This window comes from Pteropus medius, unplaced genomic scaffold (assembly GCF_902729225.1).
Source record: "Pteropus medius unplaced genomic scaffold, Ma_sr-lr_union100, whole genome shotgun sequence".
Lineage (NCBI taxonomy): Eukaryota > Metazoa > Chordata > Mammalia > Chiroptera > Pteropodidae > Pteropus > Pteropus medius.
This window is the reverse complement of record NW_024352784.1, coordinates 9,528,772-9,539,982: the sequence shown is the minus strand read 5'-3', so window position 1 is coordinate 9,539,982 and position 11,211 is coordinate 9,528,772. Positions and strand designations below refer to the sequence as shown.

Genomic DNA, 11,211 nt, shown 5'->3' with positions numbered 1-11,211 from the left:
AGAAAGCTGAATTAAACATTGTTTCAATGGCTTATGAGTCTTGCATTATCCTTATAAATGTCTTCTGCGTCCTGATACTGTTTTTAAACAATACAAGTTTTCAGTCAATACTTTTATGGGTTTATTCTCAAAAGTATATTTTTACATGTTTGATTTTTCTTTATTTTGGAATCTGGTTGGATATTATGAAGCATAGATATAACAGTATCCTTCTCCCCCTCCACCAAGTGCCTATCAAATTGTTGCAGAACTTTTCATTATACTTTATCCTTTTTTTCCATTTATTTGTGATGCTATCTGTATTAAACACTAGACTCCAATACATATTTTAGTCTATTTCTCAACTTCTAATCTAAATCAGTGACTTTCTATTTGCCATTATCACATTGCTTCATTTATTAAAGTTGTGGAATATGTTACAGTATTTAGTAACATTACACACCTAAACACCAACTTGTTTACCAAATGATTCTTGTTTCTTCTTTCATATAAAATTTATAACTAGCTTGTTTACTTTCCACCTGAGAAAAAGTTGGGTTTGAAGTTGATGTTGTATGGTATTTGTCTCATGATGAATTGATGGAGTAACTTAGGAAGGTCAGACATCACTTGATATTGAAGCTTCCTCCCATCCAAACTCTCTTTATGCCTTTTTGTCTGTTCTTATCATTTTGGGGTACCTCAGGAGCATTTAAAATGTATCTTTGTATAGATCTTGACACTTTTTATATTTAATACTGACTATTTTATCTATTTTACTGCTGTTCTGAAAGGAGTATTTTTCTTTTATTATGTGCTTTAACTGGCTATTATTTACATATATGAAAGTTATTATTTTATGTATAAGACAGTTGTGCTTAGAACCTTACAAAAATTATTTTATTATTGGTAATAGTTTTTCCAGATCATTATCTGAGTTTCCAATTATGCAATCATATTTATTATTCTTCCAAATTTTATACTACACCTCTTTTCTAGTTTTCTAATTTGTTGGCTGCTATTTCTAAAAAATACTGAATAGTAATTGTGATTATAACTATCATTGTTTGACTCTCTGGATTAGTCAACTAATGTTTTTCTTTTAAGTATAATGTTCTTTGAATTTTAGATAGCTGTACTTTATAAAATCAGTGAAATATTTATATTTATTTTTAGATAAAAAATTTAAATGCCCTTTTAGCATTGAGAGAAATGCCCATGTAATTTTCTTATTTTACTAATGCAAATTATAATGTATTTCTTAATATTGACACATACCTATATTTTTGGAATAAAATAGCTTAAGCCAGTCATTTTTGGGTTTGGTATCAATGTATGCTTGCTTCATTAAAATAATGAGAGCTATTTTCTTCTTTTTTTATGCTTTAACAGTTTGTAAATGTCATTGGAATGATTTCTTAAAGATATTGAGCCATTTGCTTACTACTGGCATTAAAAATTAAGCATTTACTTGATTTAGGAATGCAGGCAACAAATCTATTGGTGTTAACTATTCCTCTGACTTTATCACAAATCAAAATAAAATAATTTTATATCATATTAAATATGTTGCATATATCTTGAGATATTTATACTCATCACTATTTTGAAATTGCATTAGGTATTATTCCTGCTGCTTGAACTTATTATTTTAGACACTAATAAATATTTATAATTTGATTTCAATATAATTAGTTCTTTGCAATTCTATGTATCTATCTTATACACTTAAAATATTATTATGAAAAAGGAATCGTGGGCTTTACCAGATGGTCAAAGAGGTTAAGAGTACAAAAATGGTGAAGAATCCCTGCTAAACCATTCTGTGATTGTTTGACCTTCTTATATTATTCTGTATTTTCAACTACATTCCTCAAGGGATGTATTATTATGGAATAAATGTTCCCAACATCTCATTCAAAGGAAATTTGAGACATCCACACCTGATAGTAGCTGGCACTGAATTCAGTGAATTCTTCAGCTGGCAGAATAACCAGATGGATTTTAATTGCCCAGTGAAGGGATAATTTTCCCCAAGAAATCCCACATATGCCAATGCAGCCTGTGAGCTAGTTTCAAGGCCTCCTCCTTTGCCAACCATTTCAGTCTGCTGCAAACAGTGCTTTTCAAAGGATCCTATGACAGCATCAGGCAAAATTTAGTAAATGTCTTTGCTGTATTGGGGTAGAAGTGAAATAAATAGCCAGTGCTCTAGGGAAAAGCTGCAGACAATGCTCTCCCGCTGCTCAGTGCTCTTATCAGTGTGCACACAACCTTCTGCAGGATGGATTGTGCTAAATTTAATCTGCCACCTCCCCCTGGGGAGATCAGGGAAAATGTAGAAATGATCAGGGGGTTGATGGATTGGGATATAGTCCATCTTCTTTTAGAATGCCAACTTTTTCCTTTAACATAGTCTTGATATGCTTTGTTTCTTGCATTTGGACTAATTTTTGGTGTTCTGATAGTCAAAGTTATGCTTTTCTGAGTCTTTAAAATTTAGGATATGTGAAGAGTACTGATACATAGGAAATATTTATAAAAATGGAATCGCATCATTATCAAACAGGAAGAGACCAAGAGCAGTCATCATTTCTATCACCTAAGATTTAATTTTATGGATTAGAATAAATCCATAAAATTAGAATAGTCAATTTTAAAATGAAGAGAATGAGCATTTCTTAGGGTCTGCTTAGGCATTTATGATTACTGAGGTGTTTGTATCCCTTATTTTTATTTAATTTTCATGACTACTCATTATTCCCATTTTGCATAAGTAAATTGAGTCTCAGAGTGGTCAAATAACTTAATCAAGGTTATGCAGCTATTAAGAAACAGAGTTGTGCCTTCAACTTAATTTATCCACTTCTAAACTTTCATCTTTCCATTATCTACTCTTACAGGTTAAACTTGCACTAGGTTTTCAGAGAATTGAAAAATATATTTTAGGGTGCAATCTTGGAATGCTTCTTGAACTAGAACTTATAGATTTGAGTCAGCGTGGCATCGGTACAAGTAAATGAATAGAATTTTAAAAAGAAAACAATATTCCTAGAAGCTTTTCTCAAGACTAACAATACAAAGCAAAGTTTCCTATTTTAACTTTAAGGCAAGTATTCTACTTTTTGCTTGTACATCTCTGTTCATACCTCCATCAAATTAAATTGGTTTTCCACATAGCAATTTGGAGAAATATCAGGTCCATTGGGATCAAGTGAAAAACAGATGTTAAATAATATGCATTTTTCATGTGCCCCCAAGGGTTTTGACATTTCTAATTTAGTGACACTCTAGGGTAAGGGAAACATATCTCTAAGCATGAAACCGAAACTCTGTCCCACAATTTGGTTGCTGAAATGAGCTTATTTAGGTAGGTGGATAACTTTATGGAATATCTTATGTAGAATTTGCAAAGCTTGGACCTTTATATACAATTGATCATTTACGACAGCCAGCAATTTTTCTGCTTGGGGAACAGCTGGCTTTTTAAAATATTGCAGCATTAACTCACTTACTTACCCATACCTTACCTGTATAAATAATGTTATGCTGTCAGAGAGTTTGGTGTAACAAATCTTATTTCAGCTTTTCCTCAAATATAGATATGAATAAAATAAAATGGTGCTAAGATAACCAGATCATCTTCCCCACATGCCTGGTATAAGATTCATTTAGTCATTCATTAAAAAAAAAGAAAAAAAATTACTAAGTGGCTCCTGCATGTGGTACCTTGACATTTTGAAGGGCAGAGGGAGAGTATGACAAAGCTTTTAATGCAAACTATTAATCTTTCAGTTTTGTGTTTGTTGTGTTTTCTGTGTTTGGTTTGTTAGATGTACTTGTTTTAACCAAGTATTAAACACCACAGACATATTAACTACATACTGACCCTTTGTCTTCGGTGGAGTCCTTGCAGTTTAGGTACTAATTAACAGTGGAGATACAGCTGTAAGAAATGAAGAGCGAGGCATTTGAAATAATTATATACATATACATATACATATATATATATGTATATATATATATATATTTTCACTACTTACACTGATAGTAAGGTGAGTAATACTTATTATAATTAATATTGTCCCTGGTTTCTGTTAGAAAGTGTACTCTTCCTTCCGACAAATGCCAGAATAACTATAACATCTCTTCTCTAGGCATAATAAACCATGTATGAGTGACACAGTGATTGACCAGAGTAGTTCAAAGAAATTCCATTGGGGTTCACATCTAGGTGGATATTTCTATAACTCAGTAACAGAACCAAGTGTGTCACTTGTGTAATTATTTGAAGGTGATATATCAGGGAGGAGCCAAAATGTCAGGTTGAGATTGAATGACTCTTATTTTTCCCATAAAAAAGAAATAGGTGGACAGTGATTGCCTAACTCATCTTGGTATCTGAATCTATGTAGGAAGGAAAATAAGTGTCTCATGTTTCCTGTACATTAAAATAGTTCAGCATTTGCTTCTCAGCTCTCTTACTGAGCTCTCTGAAAGATGTCAGTTGCTCAGCAATCTAGTTGTAAGAACTGGAAAATTTTATTAAACTTACAAAAAAAAAGCCCTAAATGTCTACATTTTAATAATTTTTACTTATCACTTCATCTGTGCCAGGTAATATGAATGGTTGGTACTTAATATGTTACCTAATTTAATTCTCACAGTATTATAAAGAAGCTATCAATTTTATTTTCATTTTAAGAAGAAATTGATGTTTTTTGAAGTCATGTGACTTGTTTTTTGAAGTCATGTGACTTAACTCCAAAGCTTTGGTGGCCCTTATACTAATATTAATGGAAACTTACCTTAACCCTGTTTAATAAATGTTTCCTAAACTTATGAAATATTTCACTTTTTTCCTTAGCCTTTAAGCCTCTTGATGACAGTCACAGGATCCTCCTAATCCTTGCATCCCAGTCTCCTGGCAGAGCACTGGCCTAGTCTCCCAACTCCTGATTGTCTCATTTTGGATATAGGTTGGCTCCTCCTGCCCAAATCTTACAGCTGGCAAATGTTCAGTCCCTTTTTCAAGAGAATGCTTAAAATCCAAATATTTAGAACTTACAAGGCTCTTCTTTGCCCTTTGTCCAGAATAGAAGTCACTCAGCAAACATTTTCTGTAAAGAGCCAGACAGTATAAACTTTTAAAATTTGCCTACAGTTTACTATTTTTGTTTTTGTAATTGTTTTTATAATTCTTACATAAATGTACAAATTCATTCTTAGATCATGGGTCGTATCAAACTAGGCTATAGTTTGACAAATACTAGTCTAGAACCTAATATTCTTAAATGTATTTAAACCTACTCGTGCAAGACTTTTGAGTTGTTTAGCCCAAATGAAGCCACACGTTTTATTGCAAGGCCACATTTATTGAAACAGTTCAAACATTCAAATAATAATAACAACAATAACAAAATTTCACTCTTTATTAGATCTGAAAAGGTATTTAAGCCAGAACCCCAGACGTCTCCCCATTTTTAAAACTCTTCCACTCAGCACCATCTAGAGCATCATTTGACCTCTCTCCATCCCCATCTTCTATCACCAAAAGTTCTTCTCTCAGTCAAAAGGCATCTCATAGACTTTACCCCTTCACTCTCTCTGGATTCTTGTAAATTAGTATAATTGTATTCCCTTAATATTTCTTTCCTCCTCTACTTCTCAGAGTCTGTCATTCCAAACCTATTGTTTAAATCCCCATCATAAAATCTTTCAGGAACCAAACAGAAAGAGAAAAGCTCTTACTAGGGTAATGGGAAAGGCTGAACTGGTGATCACAGTTTACCTGGTCAGATTGGAGGGGAAATGAGATGGGGGACAGGGGAAGCGGGGTGAATACATTAACACTACTGAAGTTTATTTTGTCACAAAAGCAACTATAAAATAATTTATATCTATCTCTATATCTATATTTATTTACATATATATACATATTTAATATGGAGACTATGACATGTAAGAGAGACAAAAAACTAGATGAAACCTTGCCTAGATAAAGTTGTTCAAGGAAATAGTACAGTGGAAAGGGAATTGGAAAGATATAGATTCCACTTCTAATTTGTCTCTAAATAGCTAGCTCACCTTGAATAGGTTGTATTTTGCTCTAGACCTCAGTACCCCATGTGTAAGACGATGATGTTGGATTATATGAACTCTAGTTCCTCCATAGTCTTCTATTCTATTAGAAACAGAAGTACTTTCTTTCCTTGTCATTTAGAATATTGGAAATCCACTTAAAAAAAGTCTTATTTTTATCAATATAAGTGAAATAGCAAGTTGTTTCTGAAATTCTATCTACACTTACATTTTTTCTTGGTTGGTAAAAAAATTTACAATTTTTAATGGAACAAGTTGTGATGGGAGGTGAGGGATTTGCTATTATCGGAGCTATTCAAGGCAAGTCTAGACATGGCTATAATAGAGTCTGTAGAATTATGTGAACTCACCTCTTGAGAGCTGCATGGAGGATGGGTAAGACACCCTGAGGCATGTCTGCCTGTCTGCCTTTCATACCTAAGATCACACACAGTCTTCAGTTGGGTGATTACCTCTCCTTTAGTAGTTTGGCTTGGAGATAACATTGACATCCTTTGCTATTTGGTTTCTGAAAATACTGCTCAAACCCAATAAAAAATAATTAAATTGGTTTAAAAAATAGATTGAAATCTCTTCATGGTGGATATTATATCTGTTTAAGAAAATGGCTTACCCATTTGTTCATTTAACAAATATATCTTTGTGCTTTCTCTGTCTCAGAATAACAAAGATGAGTAAAATAGTCACTAGCATATCATGTCAAAAAAGACAAAGGTTTTGTCTGTCTAATTATGCTTTCTCCTCATTAAATTTTTTGATGTATGGCGATACTCAGAACAGTCTTTTGATTTTTCTTGCCTTGAAGAGTTATAAGATGGAAAAATTAGACTAATAAATACTAATAACCCTAATGCCATTGGTTATTGTACAGTGTAAACACAGGGGAAATTGCATTCAAGACAATAGAAATAGTTCGGAGGAAAGGATGGCTAATTCAATATTGGCAGAAGGCAATAATAAAAACTTTAAAGATGAGGTAATGATAAGAGCAGGACTTTGAGCAATAAACAAGAGTTTTCCTGATGAACGAACAGAGGGGATCATTCGACACAAATGAAAGAGCGGTGAGGTTAGTTAATAGGCTGCGTAATTGGATTTGACATAGCAGGAGCATGAGAGTGGAGGAGGAGCAGGGCAAGGAGCTAGAGACAGTGGCACGTGCAGGTCTTAGACTAACAGTAGGGTAGGAAGGGGAAGGACATGATCAATTTTTTTCTGCTAAAAGAATCCTACTGGCTATAAAGTGGGAGATAGACTGGAGGTAGAGCAGTAAGATTCAGGTAAGTGAGTTAGAATGGTTCTGAAATAGCCTAAATGAGATATACGAGGTTCTGAATTAATATAGTGGAAACGATAGTAGATACAGGAGAGAGAAATAAAATGTTTAGAATCAACACAATTTCTGTGTTTCTAGAATTGTTTTGTGGGGAAAAAGTAGTGCCTAAGCTCATATCTTGAGGACTTGTTAAAAAGTTTCATACCCTCTATTTTCCTACACAGAATTTTGTAGGACCTCCACTTGCTGGGGTGGTTTGGGTATGAATGAGTGTGTTTTAAGCATCTAGTTCTCTTAGTAGTAGAAAACCACGAGAGGTTTGGGGACAAAGTATTGGGATTGGAACTGCATTTTCAAAATAGAAATTAATAACAGCATTAAAATCAGATGCGCATAGTGTTTCAGGTAGGTCATCAAGTCTGTCTCCATCAATTTAAATCAAGTAATGGAAGCCCATAAATATTTAATGTGAGATAAAATTCAAGTTTGTGCTATCTAACTAATTACTTATGCAGTTATGACATAGTTAAAGCATCAGTAGCCTAGAAATAGAAAGCTCCAGGGCTCACTCTGCAGGGGAATTTCATTCCATTCAAAGAAACCTAGTGTCCATCCACTAAAAGTCAAGGACTGCCAGGGTGGGAAGGACTGCCTTCAACAAATTCATATAAGATTGATGCAGGAAGAGAGTGAGTTAATTTTAAAGGAAGTAGAAGTAAGGGAAGGACACCAACGAAGAAAGGCAGAAACAGATATGTGAACCTGTCTGCTAAACTTAGAGTGAGTTAATGACATTTTCTTCTCTGAACTGATAAACAAGAACAAGCGAATGAGGAAAACCTATTATGCCAATTATGACTACATTCATCCAGCTCAGTGATATGCATTTAAACATAGTGGAGTTAAAAGATAATTACTAACTCATGAAAAGCATTGCACTGGGAAAGTAGTAAAGTTTAAAATTTTTCAGGAAAGATATACAAAAAATTTAAAAAAAAAATAAACTTTTGAGGCTCATTGTTAATACTTTCTGTAAAACATCAACTTCTATTCTAGAATCTTATACTGTCTGTTGTTGCCAACTTCAGTGGGCTCCTTTTCCCTGCACATGTCAGAACCAAAAGAAAGATGGGCTAGAGTTTGTAGCAAAGAAATTAGAGATTTATTAAGGAAATGGTGCCAAGCCCAAGACACAGGTAAGCTAGCACTCAGAAACCTGGCTCTCTGATGGCCTCTAGGGCAGGGGTCCCGAACCCCTGACCCTGGCCCTGTACTGGTCCATGGCCTGGTAGAAATGGAGCCTCACAGTAGGAGGTGAGCAGTGGGTGAGCAAGTGAAGCTTCATTTGTATTTACAACTGCTCCCCAGTGCCTCAGCTCCACCTCATATCATCAGGCATTAGATTCTCAGAGAAGCACCAGTCACTGGTGCCAACAGGTTTGGGGACCGCTTCTCTAGGGTCTAGGTTATATAGGGGAAAATTCATTAGTAGCTGAGGGAGTTGGGGTCGTGGGCCCTACTGATTGGTCAGGGTTGGGATAAGAGGCAGTCCATCATTACATCTGATGTCATTAATGGCATCATTCTGTTTGGTTTCAAAGGGATGTCAGTAGGGTTGTTCCATCTTCATGGGTGTGGAGCTGCAAGATCTTCTGTTTAATTTGACAAAAAACTGTTTCTGTGGTCAACAGACCTGAGGCTTTGTTTCTAAGACTATTTGATGGTGACCTAAGGGCATAATGATTAAGGGAGTGGTAGTGCAGTATGAAGAAAGAGAAAGAAAGAAAAGAAGCAAGTGAGCCCAAGTCCAGTTTAAATCAAGAAATAAAAGAGAAAAAGTCATTTTAAAGAAGATTTACAGTTATGCTGTCACAGTTACACAGTTACACAGTTACACGATTGTATCATCCAGTACAGGGAAATTTATTTTAACAGTAACATATTGCATCAACTTTAATACTAGTTTTTTTAAAGCCGGACTAATAGTTTATTATCCATGCGTCTTTAAGTGAATTTGTGTCAGAAGTAGAAGAGTTTCAAAACCGAACATATCTGGAGTTTAAATAATGAACTAGGAGATGTGAGTCTTTGGAGTGCTTACCTATATTCTTTAGACTCAAAAGACCTATTGAAAAAAAATAAAAAGGAAAATTAATGGCAACGCCTACTTTTTAGTTTTGTGAGTTTTATGTTAAAAAAAAATAATATTTAACCATGTAAATTTAAAGATCAAATTGGCTTTATTAAGCGATTCATAAATCGTTCAGCATTCTGTCTAGCAACTAGGAAACTATGAGGAGTTGTACAAAATGGAAGGTTTTTATAGGAAGAAGAGAAGGGTAAGAGAGCTATCAGCAAAAGAAGGGAGAGTTATTTTGGGGCTGGGACACCTTTTCTTTGGGGGATAAGAATGGGAGGTTTTGTTTGTTTGTTTTTAATGCCTACAGCACCCGGTATTCCTAGGTGGTCTCCCATCCAAGTACCAACCAGGCCAGACCCTGTTTGGCTTCCGAGATCAGACAAGAGTGGGCACATTCAGGGTGGCATAGCCATAGGGGAGGGTTTTTTGCCTTGAAGATTGTCTTTTTTTACTATGGGGGATGTTGAGGGCCCAGGTGACAGAATGCCTTCCTGGTGCTTATCCAAAAAATTCCTTTTTGGTAGATTAGCATTATGTTTCTGGGAGAAGTTGAAACTCCAATTAGACCAGTTATTAAATCTAAGTTTGATATCATGGGCTTTTTAGCACAAGAGATACCATTTTGGGCCTCTTTATTTTAATTTTTTTCATTAACAGAATAAAACAAGATAATAATTAGAAAAGTTACCTAGCAGGCATTAAATAAATGTTGCAAGGATGATTGTCATAATGCTTTTAATATAAAAATTAAATTCAGTAAGAAAAAAATAATCCAGTTATAAAAATGACAACTACACTACAAAGACAAATATACTCCAAACAAATATGAACTTATGGTTTTAGAATTATTATTCACAGTTGAAAATAGACATATTCACAAATGTAACCCAAGAGTTTAATTAGCATCAAGTTAGCCTATTTTGTTAAGAGGCAAGTTCGTAACTGGTGGGAAAGGAGTTGTGGAAACTAATTAACACTACTGAAACTTTATGCATTTATTCTAAAAAATCTTCTCTGATTAAGTTAAAAGAAGTTTCTGATTAATATAGATCTCTTCTAGTTAAAGTGTAAATGTTTGGCACCCCACCCACCCCTTTCACACAGGTCTCTTCAATGTCTTCTCAGATGTCATCTCCCTTTTGTCTCCTAGTGAATTATAAAGCACAAGGTAATATGGTAAATACTGATACGTTGTCCCCCTCCAGAAGCACAAAATCATACTTTATTTTTCCACCATGGGAAGTATGGAGAGGGTGGGATTATTCAATGAACAACTTTTGAAAAAAAAAAAAAAATTGTTCACAGGAAACCACTTCTGCAGCTAGAAATATTTTTAAAACCACTATATCAAGGCATGGAGAATATTTTTAAATTTATACATGTATTTTTCATGTTTTAATAAAAAATATGCTGAATATCAAATATATGCCAGACTTTGTATTTAACTATACAAAGAATAAAAATTACCCACTCTTCTGATTTAATCGTAAACAACAAAGTCCATGACTATTATTACTATGGCTAGTACAACTGCTATTAGTATTACTAAGACTTTATTATTACATAATTTAATCTTTACAATAGTTTAGTATATCATTAAAGTGGATAAATATCTGTTAAATCATCAGTGGGGAATTAAAGAAACATTTTGTTTATATCTTAGCCTAGGCTCTGGATGAAAAAAATAAATAAATTTCCTTGAGAAATTGTGACC

At 34.0% G+C, this 11,211-nt stretch overlaps 1 pseudogene; it reads right to left on the bottom strand.

Annotated features, from left to right (window-relative positions):
• Positions 1 to 9,795: 9,795 nt before the first annotated feature.
• LOC120590664 (uncharacterized) lies at positions 9,796 to 9,914 on the bottom strand (annotated as a pseudogene).
• Positions 9,915 to 11,211: the final 1,297 nt, after the last annotated feature.